The sequence below is a fragment of the Cololabis saira genome, chromosome 20 (genome assembly GCF_033807715.1).
Source record: "Cololabis saira isolate AMF1-May2022 chromosome 20, fColSai1.1, whole genome shotgun sequence".
Classification (NCBI taxonomy): domain Eukaryota; kingdom Metazoa; phylum Chordata; class Actinopteri; order Beloniformes; family Belonidae; genus Cololabis; species Cololabis saira.
In genome coordinates this window covers 12153949-12168364 of record NC_084606.1, presented here as the reverse complement: position 1 = coordinate 12168364, position 14416 = coordinate 12153949, and positions in this window count along the sequence as shown.

Sequence of the window (14416 nt, the reverse complement as noted above, 5' to 3'; positions counted from 1 at the left end):
CCCGGTCCTGGATCAGGTCTGATGTGGACTCTGGTGTGTGGGCCGCTCGTTAGGGAAACTGATCCAGTTTGGTTTCACTCTGTAATCTGCCTCCAATCACATGTACTCGTCTCTGATTCACAGCTCTGATCCGCCTTCAGACACTTTTACTGGAATTTACTCTGAAACTCAATAAACTTCATAAAACCGTCTCGTTTGTGTGTCAGATCATGAGCTTTAAATCCACCTGCTTGAAACTGGACCCACTTCAGGGTCCTGGTTCCAGACGTCCAGCAGGACATGGACACAGATGTGGCTCCCCTCGGCTGATGGGGCCGATACGTGGAAACCTGAACCGTATACATGTTTTATTAGTCCGGCCCGGCGAGGGGGCTGCAGGCTGGGGAGCTATCGCTAACCTAGCTGCTAACGTTAAAGCTAATGGCGAGGGCACTCATGAAACCGTAAAGCAGGGGTAGGCAACTCTGGTCCTCGAGTGCCACTGTCCTGCATGTCTTAGATGCTACCCTGCTTTAACACACCTGATTCTAATTAATCATCGTCATCAGCTTGTCATCCAGGGCTGCACAATTCTGTTGATGACACAGGTACTTTTATCACGGTGTGCTGAAGCAGGGTAGCATCTAAGAAATGCAGGACAGTGGCACTCGAGGACCAGGGTTGCCTACCCCTGCCGTAAAGGTTCACGACTGTCATGAACACACCTTGATGAACGAGGCACCGTCAGGTCCGAGTTACCAGAACATTTAGCTGCATCTGTCTGTACGGCGCTGCAGCAACAGCGCTCTCTAGTGCAGAGGTCGGGAACCTATGGCTCGTGAACCGTATATGGCTCTTCCGGTGACGGCATATGGCTCCCAGACAATTTTGAGTTGGAAAAAAAATTAAAAAAACAGTTTGGAACTGATTTTAAAATACTTGTGATGTTTCTTAATAATACTGTGTCATTTTAAAGTAAACTAGTATTAAATTAGTTTTGAAGATTTCAGCGGTCACGGGTGACCAGTGGGTCAGGCGGGAACCAATGGCTCACGAGTGTGTCCGGGTCATTGTAAAGGTGAAGAAATACATTTTTTCAGATAGCCAACTAGTTTATACTCTTCAACCCTTGTAACGGAAAAGATGGCGAAGAGGAAAAAAAGACGACGATTACCATGCATTCCAGGCTGCGTGGACAGAGGAATTTGCATTTGTGAAGAGAGCAGGATCTGTGGTATGTTTAATATGCAATGATAAAATTGCATCGATGAAACGGTCAAATATAAAGTGGCACTTAAATACACACCATGCTTCATTTGCATTGAAATATTCAGCGGGGGACAGCAGGAAAAAAGCGTGTGAGGAGCTACAGCGGAGAGTGCAGACGAGTCAGCAGCAACTACGTGTGTGGACCAAACAAGGAGACGGGAATGCTGCTAGCTTGGCGGGTGCTTTGGCAATAGTAAGGAATGGAAAGCCATTCACAGATTCACGCGAGTGTGAATGGTGGCCTTAAATATGGGGAAGTGAGGAGGCTGAGGCAGAAATCAAGTTAGCCCTTGTATGGGCATTTATTACAAACAATTGGAATTTGATTGGACAAGAATACCACATACCAGCGTAGGGATCCAGTTTTCACACACACACATAACACCCATTTGGCCAAGAGTATTTATTTACATAATATATCACATCATCCCCCTTACTATAATTATACTATATTGGCCCACATCCAATCTCTGTGTGACTCCATCAACACAAATTGAAGACAATTATAGAGCCAAACACCCCTCTCTTCCTTCCAATACTTGGTTTGATCCAGGAACTATAAATAACTCTGACGAGCCACAGAACAATCTTTTGTAACAGAACACAGGTAAGTGTTTTAATCCACTGTTTGTGGAACTGCCCCCCCTGCTGATTTATGCACCATGCTTCGTGTAGGACTGACTTCCAGAGCTGCCAACAACTGCATGCCAAAGAATCCTCCTAAGTGACAAAATCACAAAGATTAATACACATAACATGACATTTAACCATGTGACAAGGAGGGATGGGGATACCCATCACAGCGAGTATACCAAAATATTAATTCTTGATCTGGCCAATGAACTGTTTGATGACTTCCCAAATAAAGACAAGATAATCAAATGAATAAAAGACATGCCCCTGTCAGCAAGAACGGTGCACGATCGTAGCATCATGATGGCAACTCAAGTCAAGGAAACACAAATTAAGGACATGAACGCCGGGACTTACTTTTCTCTCGCGTTAGATGAGTCAACAGACGTTAGCCATCTATCACATAATTGCCAGGTATGCTGCAGGTGACACACTGCGTGAGGAAAGCTTGGTTGTTTTGCCCATGAAAGGGACAACAAGAGAGGATTTATTTACGTCCTTCATGGAGTTTGCTAAAGAAAAAAAACTACAGATGGATACATTTATTTCTGTCTGTACTGATGGTGCACCCTTTATGTTGGGGAAGGACAAAGGATTTGTCACGCTTCTCTGTGAACATGAATAGAGAGCCATCCTAAGTTTTTATTGCATCCTACAGCAGGAGGCGCTGTGCACTCAGACGTGTGGCCAGGAGCTTTGTGAGGTGATGTCGCTGGTCATTCGAGTGGTCAACTTTATTGTTGCCCGAGCTTTAAATGGTCGCCAGTTTAGAAGAAGTTGGGAATCATTATCGCGGTCTGCTTTTACACAGCAACGAGCGTTGGTTCTCAAGGAGGAAGGTGCTCAGCCGTTTTGCAGCTTGCCTGAGTGAAATCCGGACTTTTCTTGAAATGAAAGGCGTCAAGCATCCTGAGCTTGACAACACTGACTGGCTCTTGCAGTTTCACTATTTCATGGACATAACTGGCCATCTGAACCAGCGCAATGTGAAAATGCAAGGTATTGGAAATACAATCTCATCCCTTCAACAAGCAGTGTTTGCATTTGAAAATAAGTTGGAACTCTTTCTCAGGGACATTGAAACAGGTCGTCTTCTGCACTTTGAAAGACTGCAACAATTTAGGGATGCATGCTTAGCTCCACTCAACATCTGGATCTTCAGCAGGTAACTGTCTTTACGTCCAATCTCCTGCAGTCATTCAGAGCAAGTTTTGGAGAATTTCGTGCGCATACTGATCTCTTCAAGTTTGAAGAAATACACTCCTCAATGTCAATTATTTTGTTTAATGACAGAGATGAAGAAGCCCGGCAGAAATAGTAAACAATAAACATAAGCAGGCTGAATCTCACATGAAAATAATATAGGAATTTGCTTAAATAACATTATAATATATCTCAATCATTGTATTGTTTATATAACATATAAGTATGCAAATCCCGAAATAAAATAACAAAATAAAACAGAAACTATACCATATAGTTTCATAAAACCAATGAGCAATATATTGTAAACTTACAACTTTAATGTGGAGAGCTTCCAACACCACGTGCATTTCTGAAAGAACATGAACCCCACACACAACAACGATGCCTGGCTCATACTGCCCCCTAGTGGACGGTATAAAACCCTTCATCCCCCCCAGTCCGGCAAACTATAAACCGAAATAGATTAAAGGACTCAATAAAGCGTCCAACGTCCAGTCCCAGGCTCGTAGTGCTTCGGCGGCCTCCTAGCGCGGCACGGCCTCGCAGACAGGGGCAGGGACGGCGGCGACTCCGCCAACCGAAGAGACGTGTCCGGGACGATGGCAGAGGGAACAGGGTCGACCAGGGACCCAAGGCCAGAAGGAACCAGGTCGCCCTGGGATCCGAGGTCAGACGCCGCCTCAACAGACGGCGCCGGAAGGGAGGAGCCCAAGCCTGCGCCATGGGGTCCATCCCCCGACTGCAGAACGACCCCCTGGGGCGCCGCCGGGCCTAGGCGGAGGCTGGTGTCCCAGGGCCACGGGTGGAGGAAACAGCGCTGCAGGCTGCTGCAGGACACAAGGGGCTGTTGGGGTGTAGCCCCGGAGGAAGTGCTGGTTGCGCAAAGTCAAACGCCCCATCCACCTTAACTCGATACTGATCATGCCCAAGCAACTCCACCACCACCCCCGACCTGTCCCACTTGTTAGGGCTCGGGCCGTGCTGATTCTGAAGGAACACTCTCTCACCAAGCACCAGCGGGAGGAGTGGCCTCGAGCGAGTCTTCAGGGACTCTGTGGTACGGGACATACGGGTCCGAAGGGCATCCTCTTTCGCCGCCCACGCCTGGCGCCAGAGCGGTCGGACACGAGGGTCTGTGAACTTCTCAAGCTTGTCGACGAAGGAAAGCGAGCCTCAAAGGGGGCGACCATAAATAATCTGCGCCGGCGAGAGGTTGCAGTCGGGGTCAGGTGTATTGCGCAACTGTATCATGGCACGCAGAAAACGGTCATGATCAAGACTGCCAGTTGGGCCAATGTTGGACATCAGGAGGCGCTTAGCAGTCTTCACTGCGACTTCTGCCCTCCCATTCGACTGCGGGAAAGCAACGGAGGACACACGATGCCGGACGTCCCACAAGCAGAGAAAGTCCTGTGTCTGGCCAGCCACAAACTCCGGGCCACCATCGCTAGAAAGTTCCACCGGTACACCGAAAGTGCCGAAGAATGCACGGAGGTGGCGAACCAGGCCGGCTGAGCCACCCAAATCAGTGCCTGCTGTAGAGCACAGGACCTCCACCCAGCCTGAAAGTCGATCCCTGACAACCAGATAATGGCAGCCTCCATAGTCAAAAAAGTCAGCAAACACCGCCTCGAATGGAGTGGATGGCGGTGAGGACGGCACAGGGGGCGTGGCCGCTTGCGACGGTGCATTGCGGTTACAGTCCGCACATCCATACCTAGTAGCACGGATGTCCTCCAACATTCCAGGCCAGTAGACTATGGCACGGGCATACTGCTCCATCGCTGAGACCCCCTGGTGGGCGGCATGAACATTTCGGAGGACTCTCCCACGAAGAGATGGGGGGACCACGACGCGGTCACAATACAGCAGGACACCATCCTGTGCATAGACAGACTCACAGACTGGTGACAGACCTGCCAGGGCGGGGTCATGTACGTCGACTCTGTCCTCATGCTCGATCAAGTACAGAAGGCGGCCGAGGCAAGCATCAGCCGCCGTTTCTTGTGCAAGGAGGGACCAGGAGATGGTCCCGAGCTCTTGCGCCTCGTTGCGGATGGAAGCCATATGCGCGCACTCCACCTCGTCAAGCATGCCCGGCAACCCCAGCGAGAGGCCATCCGCTGAGTCTGAGGGGGAAGGATGCCTGGAGGTTGCATCAGCAGCATAGTTTATTGTTTATTGTTTATTAAGATCCCCATTAGCTGTCACCCATGGTAACAGCTAATCTTCCTGGGGTCTACACATAAAATACATATAAATGTAACATATATAAAATTCGTACATTACTATGTGAATAGAGCTAAACTGAATGAGCTTGGACTATACTAAGCACTCCAAAATCCCGACCCACCCATCCACCTCCCACCACACAACCCTATCCTACTCCGTACATGCACAAAACAATGAAAATAATGTACATGCACAAAACATTGAAAATAAAATCAATATAAAACAATGTCAGATGTTACAAGAACACTGTTCTAAAAATCATCACTAGGTACAATTAAAGATAACACACAATCAATGCTTGGTTTAGACTATTGACTAGAACATGTTTAGAAGTCAAGACAGATTAAAATTAAACATGGTATCCATGAGATCAAAACAAAACGAGAATTCTACATGTTATGAAATCAAAACTCTAGTAAAAACCTAACTGACTGCTAATTGTTACTTTAATGGTATTCAGCCAACATACTTTTTTTAAGATGTTTTTTAAAAACCATTACAGAAGTAGTGTGTCTTAAGCAATCCGGCCACTTATTCCATAAAGAAATAGAACGATATAGAACAGTTTTTTGCATAGAGCATGATCTTGCAGCTGGTAGTACAAAAATACCCATGGTTACCTGCCTTGTGTAATGATCATGAACTTCATCAGCGTGGCACATCTTAGAATATAAACATCGGGGCTTAGATGTAATACACATTTTACGAAAGAAAATGAGCTGATTGGATGACAGCCTGTCTTCTACTTTCAACCAGTTGAGCTTGTTGTGCATTTTATTAACATTGGCTCTGAACGGACAGCCAAGGACCATACGTGCAGATCTGTTTTGCACAAGCTGAAGTTTATGAATATCTTTCTTAGCAGCGCATGACCAGACCATAGAGCAATAGTCCAGGTGAGATAGTACCAAAGAGTTAGTAATCTGCCTCATAGAATGAACATTCAAAAAGTGGGAACAGCGCTCTGCCCATTTTAACCACTAAGTTATCAATATGTGTGGTCCAAGCCAGTTTTTGATCTAGTGTTAGGCCCAAAAGTTTTACGTTGTTTTTATCTATCCAGCCTGAAGCGTTCGTCGACATGGCCCCTGCGACGTCGGCTGGGGCGGGCACCGGACCGAATAAACGAATTTTTGGAGATTGGCTCCAACTCCATGGCGGCCTGCTGACTGCCTGCAGATAGCTGTGTTCGCCTCTTGCGTCGGCGGGCCCTATAACAGTCAATACAAAGCTGGCGAGGCTTGGTGTTCCATCCATGAGGCCCCTCTGTGAAGACATTAAAGGTGCCCCTACACTCCGAGCACAAGGCGAGTCTCGCCTTGTCCGCTGGGCCTGGGGTCGGGGTGGGGCATGCCTGTGGGCTTTTCTTCAAGCGCTGGAATGACGACATGGCCGATAGGGCAGATGACGGGAGAGCATTACGAGCCATTTCTTGTTCTCGACAAGCGCAACCACGTCGTTAATCCGCTTATCAAGGATGTCAGGCATCTTCAGCATCTCACGCCGTATGTCTGAGTCATAAATCTCATTTATGAGAACATTGCGGATAATATGGTCGGTATAGTCCACATTGATGCCACACCCACATACTGTAATGTAAGCACATGTCTCTGCTTTGCCCCGCACTCTGGCAGCAAAGGCACGGAAGGTCTCATCGCGCTCCTGGTGTAGCTGAAGCAGCTCGGTGCGCAGTACACACATGGCGACTGGAATGACCGCTAGCGAGCTCATGGCGGCGATGAGATCTGGCAGTACCTGAAGCGACGTTGGGATTGGCTTTCAACAGGCTGTCTCCAAGTTCAGGTCCAGCACACTGGAAGAGCTGGAAAGGTGCCTGGGCAGCACCCATGCCTGAGCCGGTGCAGAAGACTTCCCAACGACGGATGAATACGTTCCATTCCTTAATAGACATGCCAACGTCGACCGTAGGCCGATCTAGTCTAGGAGCCTGGTGGGTTCGGGCCTGGGCTGGAGCGGCATTCGGTGCGTTCTGATGGCCAAGTCCATGATTATTCAACATAGCGATGGCGAGAGCTTCAGAAACGTCGACAGTCGTGAAGGCGCAGCCAGGCACAGAGCATCTAACCACAACCATGGCTTCTTCATGAAGAAATACACTCCTCAATGTCAATTATTTTGTTTAATGACAGAGATGAAGAAGCCCTGCAGAAATAGTAAACAATAAACATAAGCAGGCTGAATCTCACATGAAAATAATATAGGAATTTGCTTAAATAACATTATAATATATCTCAATCATTGTATTGTTTATATAACATATAAGTATGCAAATCCCGAAATAAAATAACAAAATAAAGTAACAGAAACTATACCATATAGTTTCATAAAACCAATGAGCAATATATTGTAAACTTACAACTATAATGTGGGGAGCTCCCAACCAACACCACGTGCATCTCTGAAAGAACATGAACCCCACACACAACAACGATGCCTGGCTCATACTGCCCCCTAGTGGACGACATAAATCCCTTCAAAGTTCATCACTCATCTACATGAGTGTGCAGTGGACAAAATCGACCTGACATGCATCCCCAGGGTCTCTATCGGAGACTTTGAGCTGGAAGTTGCTGACCTTAAGGCATCAGACATGTGGATGAGTAAGTCAGTAAGTAAGTAAGTTCAAGTCACTTAATGGAGAGTTGGAAAGTCTTGCGCGACAGCAAGCAGAGCGGCAAGCAGAGTCCAGGTCCAAGTCCAGGTCCAGGTCCAGGTCCAGGTTTCATACGGTGATGTTGGTTTGTGTTGATCCAGGTCTGGTGAGAAGATCTCCTGTGTGGTCCACCACGTCAGCCTGAAAGAAGCTCTGAAAATTGACTGGGGTAAATACCTGTCTCCACCTATCCTCATCTCACCTGTCTTTACCGGTCTCCAACTGTCTTTATCTCACCTGTCTTCACCTGTGTGTCCTCAGATCCGTCCATGCCCGAGTCCAAGAAAAACAAGATCGCCATCGGAGCTTCAGGGCTGGTCCTGGGTCTGGTCTTGTCTCTGGCTGGATTCATCTACTACAAGAGGAAGGCCCGAGGTCAGAACCAGTCCAGAACCAGTTCAGACCAGAACACAGTCCAGAACGAGCTCAGACCAGAACACAGTCCAGAACCAGTTCAGTCCAGAACCAGTTCAGACCAGAACACAGTCCAGAACCAGCTCAGACCAGAACACAGTCCAGAACCAGCTCAAACCAGAACCAGCTCAGACCAGAACCAGTTCAGACCAGAACACAGTCCAGAACCAGCTCAGACCAGAACCAGCTCAGTCCAGAACACAGTCCAGAACCAGTTCAGACCAGAACCAGCTCAGACCAGAACCAGCACAGAACACTGTCAGACCCGTTCCAGTATTGTGGTGTATTTCACTCTCTCTTTCTCTGTTTTCCAGGACGTATTCTGGTCCCCTCTAACTGAGCTCTGATCCTGGTCCTGGTCCTGGTCCTGGTCCAGGTCCTGGTCCTGGTCCTGGTCCAGCTGCTGCTTGAACCTGCTTCCTGTTTCCAGCTCAACCATCTGGACCGGTCTAAACCTGATCTGGGACTGTGAGCACGTCTGAACCTGGTCCAGAACTCTGGTGCAGGACTGGCAGCGGTCCCGGTCCTGGATCAGGTCTGATGTGGACTCTGGTGTGTGGGCTGCTCGTTAGGGAAACTGATCCAGTTTGGTTTCACTCTGTAATCTGCCTCCAATCACATGCACTCGTCTCTAACATATTTTTAAATTTTCAAGTAACAAAATAACATATTTTTACTAATTTTCAGATTTTTTAAAATTATTTTACTGTCTGAAAAATGGTTCAAATATTATTTTATTGTCTGAAAAATGGTTCAAATATGTTATTTTGTTATTTGAAAAATTTTAAATTTGTTTTGTTGATATATTTTTCTTATTTTTGTGAGGGGGGATATATATTGTTTTTCGGCACTACCTTGTTCTCTATAGCAGATATAACATGAATTATTCCTATGTGGGATCAATAAAGTTCTTATTTTTGCCATTTTTCAGACAAATAACATGTTTTGTTGATGAGAAAATATGTTTCTCTATTTTTCTTATGTCAATGCTGTGACCTGCCTGTGACGTCATTCAACAGTTTTTCGACTCGTACCCATAAACTTGAATTCGTGTTCACAGTGAAGACTCGTAGTCATATAAATTACAGTTGTATTCACAAGACTTTGCACTCACAGCTTTTAGATTCATACTCGCATAAAAACAATCCTAACCCTAATAATTTATCAGACTCATGTGTGTGACAGCAGAATTTTGGGTACAACTTTTTTATTTACATACAAATGTTTATCATTACGAATACGAATAGTTATAACATGGACACATCTTTTTGGAAGTGATCTTACTCCATACAGTCCCAGACCTGCAGTCTCAGACCTGTAGTTTTCACCCCTCACATTTTTGCAACAGCACCATCCACTTGCTTTCAAACCAACATGGATGCCAAAAGTGAGTATTGAATGCGAATCACATTATTTATTTAATAGTGTTTAACTGTAATGAGTTCATACTTATTTGAAACTATTTACAGCGATAGTCTGAAAGGTTCGTTACATTTCAGTCTAAGACAGTCGGTAATTGTTTCAATTTTCAATTCACTCACCCAGGAAGCTCAGCCAGGCTCCCTTTAGCTCTTCCCCCTGCTGCCCAGGTGCAGCATATAAGGCCTCATCTGGGTCAGTTGCAACCAGCTTTCATTGCTGGTTCCTGCAGGTTTCTGCCCTGTTAGTTGGGTCTGGTTTTCTTTCTTTTGGCCTCATTTGTATCAGTTTGACTCTTGGAGTGCTTCTGTTTCTTTGGCCACTTTGGTCTGTTTTTGTTTATTGGGGTTTTGAGTTTGTTGTAGTGGTGGGCAAGTGAAGCCTCATGAAGCACTGAGGCTTTCCTAACAATTGTGCAGAAAAAGATTCAAAGCTTCAAGACTTCAGTGATGGTGCCATCTGGTGGTCAACTGTAGCCATAGAAACCTCTAAAGAGCACGACTGGAGCACTGGCACCGTTTCAATCCCAATGTTCAATAAACGTTCAGAAAAGTATATGCCCATTCAAGTGTTTTGTTCATTCATACCAAATAATGATGATATTGTCTTTACAATAAAATATGCAGATGCTCTCCCCCATACTCTAAAACACATCCCAGATTAACCCAAATAATAAATGCTAATTATACTATGGGTTAAATGATGGTTCAGGATTTATTTAAAGATTTGAGCTTAAAGCAGCACAACGTAACTTTCAGCTTTTCTGAGTTTGGCGGCATCCTTTGGACAAAAGCGGTAGTGTTTTACCAGAAAGAACACTACGTTTCCCATGAGCACCAGCGCGTACTGCCGGAAAACTCCTGTCCCGTCGCTGCATTTGTTTTGATGAGAGAATGCGGGACGCTTTTCTGTTTCACCCGTTTTATAATAGATCCATGGTTTCACCAAGTGAACAGACGGAACGCAAAAAAAAAGATGTTAAACAGCTGGAAAGGAACTGGAATTTACCGGGATACCTTAAACAAGGAAGCCAGGGAGCGGTATATGGAGAAAATAATGATTATTAACGGTCTGGATCCATATGAAATCCCTACTGAAGAGCCATGTGTTTCAATAAATTAGTATAATAGTACAACATACAGTACATGTTTTGTATCACTCTTACTTCTATTTTATTTTTTTTTGACTGCTATATTATGCTGAAGAGGCTCCGAGGCATGAGAAATGTTTTTTTTTTCCTCAACAAACTAGTTTTATCTGAAGCAGAGAGCTGGCCAGCAACTGCGTTTAGCTGGAGAAGTGGGGAATAAAACCCGTGTTTTGATCCGACCCCGGTCTGTGTGAGTGAGTGTGAGTGTTTGTGGTTTAAGGCTGATTTATGGTTCTGCGTTAAATCGACGCAGTACGCGGCGACACGCACCGTACGTTGCGTGTCGCCACGTACCCTACGCCGTATGTCTGCGTCGATTTAACGCAGAACCATAATTCAGGCTTTACTGTGTGTGTGGTCGTTACAGCCGCGATCCAAAGCGAGCCGACGACTCTTTCACTCTTTTACTCTGTTATATCAGATACTTGGCCTGCTTGGTTCTGCCTCCGAGCAGGAAACCGGTGAAAAGTTAAACCATTAGGATCTTTTCCCCACGTCTGTTGTGTGGAGCTGCTGCAGCCACAACGCAGCAACAGGTTCTGCGGAGCTCTGCGCTCCACGCCCCGCCCATTTTCGTCTCGACTGCGAATCAGGAAGGAGGGGGAAGTGACGTATGCCGTAAAGCAGTCAAAGTCGTAACGATTTGTAGTTTTTTAGTGTGGCAGGGTTCCTACCATGCTCCTCAAAGTTATATAGTGCCAGTGAAGGTGATACAGACCCCCTCAGACCATGACAGAGGTGTCATTAAACCTGTTGTAAGTTGATGTACCATCACAATGACTCTGGAAATATGATATTAAGGTGGAAAAGTTACGTAGTGTCGCTTTAATTTAAGAACTGTACTAAAAGTCCTAGGACATTTGCCAGCGATCGTGGTGTTTGAATTCAGAAACATTGATTTTGTGTGTGACGTGTTTTTAAGGAAAATCTTTAAAGCACAAAGCGAAACAGCGACGGTCACCTGACGCTGGTGTTTTGATAGCTGCTCTGTCTCAGCGTTTCTTAACTCAGGTAACGCTTCAGGAAGAGAGAGACAAGCTTCAAAGCGTCGGTATCATTTGCCCATCAAGAGTTTGTTGTACCATTACTTGGGATGTATTTGTGTTTTGTTGGATTTTTTTAACCTTTTGTTCTTGTTTCACTGTGGACTGGCTGTCATCAGGTGGGAGGCTCGGCACCGTGGTGAGACCTCACTCCTGCATGACACTAGATACTGGGGCACGTGTTTTGTGTGTCTCTGGTGCTGCACCCAATTCAATTCAATTCAATTCAAAACACTTTATTTGTCCCCGAGGGGCAATTTAAAAGGCATAAGGAGCAGCATTAAAAGACAACATACGTACATACATACATACACAGGGTGTGCAGTTAAAAATATCCAAGCTACTGCCAGTAAAAGTGCTTTGTGCTTAATGTTAAAGTGCTATGTGGATTAAGTCAGTCTCCGTTGAGACAGGGAGGGGTAGTTGTTTAAGAGCTGGACTGCTCTGGGGACAAAGGTGGCCCTCCTTCTCTGTGTTCTGCAGCGTGGACATCGCAGCCTGCGACCTGATGGGAGCCACTCGAACATTGAGTGAAGTGCGTGTGCGGGGTCATGCAGGATCCTGTGAGCAGAGCGGAAGGTTTGTTGGTCGCAAAAAGCAGACAGAGCTCTAACAGGTAGTCCAATGATTTTAGAGCAGACTTTGGTGATGCTGAGTAGGCGTGACCGATCTTGCAGGGTGATGGAATGAAACCAGGAGATGAATGAGAATATTAGGATACTCTCAATGAATGCGTGGTAGAAGGTCAGGAGAATGTCTTTGTTCACACCAAATGATGTCAACTTCCTGAGCAGATATTTTGTCTCTGATGACACTTCCTAATGATCTCCTCAATGTTAGAGGAAAACTTCAGGAGGCCATCGAAGATTGTGCCCAAGTATCTGTACTCCTCCACCACCTCCACCGGCTCCCCCCGGATGATGGTAGTGACGGCCTCTGCCAGTTGTCTTTGCTTGCTGGAGAATGTTATAATCAGCTCTTTGGTCTTAGTTGAGTTCAGCTGGAGACAAGCACCCTCACACCAGGTGATAAAGTCCTGAAGAACAGAGCTGTGGTGTAGGTTGGGGGCAGAGAGCAGAGAGAGACCAGGCGAAGGAGGAGGGACACCTCCCACCAACAGCTCACTCATTTTAGTTTTAAGTTTCCAAGGTGTTAGCTTGTTTGATATTCTACAGTCTACAGTGTGGACTGGCTGTCATCAGGTAGGAGGCTCGGCACCGTGGTGAGACCTCACTCCTGCATGACACTAGATACTGGGGCACGTGTTTTGTGTGTCTCTGGTGCTGCACCCAGGCGAAGGAGGAGGGACACCTCCCACCAACAGCTCACTCATTTTAGTTTTAAGTATCCAAGGTGTTAGCTTGTTTGATATATAGAATCTACAGTCTCTGCCCCCCCAGTCAATATACATTTTGGTACCAATTACAAACTAAAAATATACAATCGTGAAGCTCCAAGTCTTTTTGAGTAAATGATCTAATTATAAGAAGGGATAACCTTAAAAAAAAAAAAAAAATACAAAGTAACATTATGTCAATGTCTTGACTTGACTCATCTCAATTTCATTATCAAACACGTTGAGATGCCTCTTAAGATTCGTGGTGTTTTTTCCTGTGCTTTTGTGGCCGCATTTCTCCCCGTCTTTTTCTTTTTCAACGACACATTCCGTTTTCTTTTCCACGTCTTTAGTAGTAAAGTGTATCCAAAGATCGTCTCTTCTTCTTCTCCCAGCCCCACAGAAGATCCCTGGATGGCCGACCATCGGCCCCTTTATCTATTTAACTTTGTTTTTAATTGACGTGAACCTAGAGCTCTGCGTTAACGGCATCAGCCTCTAACCTGCAGCTGCATCTTCTGGATCTGATTCCCCGCTGCAGCGACTGAGGACGTGACGTCACCCAGCAGCAGAACTAAACCAGAGGAAACTACTGAAAACATGGACATTAAGGATCTTTGTTGGAACATTTTGTCTCGTCTCATTTTGGTCAACGAAAATGAAGCTATATTTTAGCGTGTTTTTTTTTTTTGTAATCTATATTTTAGTCTCGTTTTTATCGGTCTACGATATTGCATTATATATTTAATTTTCGTTATCATCACATGACCAGCATTTTCATTGCGTCTCGTCTCGTTTTCCTAAGGTGATAAAGGTTCGTTGACGACGACATTTAGTCATAATTTTTGTTTAAAAAGCAACTTTAGTTGAGAGCATAAGACAAGGCCAGACAACAGTGAAAGTGCTTGTTGTAGGTTTGTGAGATGTTATAACAACGTACCTCCGTCCATGATGATGGCAGTTGGTAGTGGGTTTAAGTGGAGATGACTTGAAGACACCGGTCCATCTTCTCCGATAAAAGTCAACAAACCAACAGTCACATGTGCCCAGGCCTCATTATC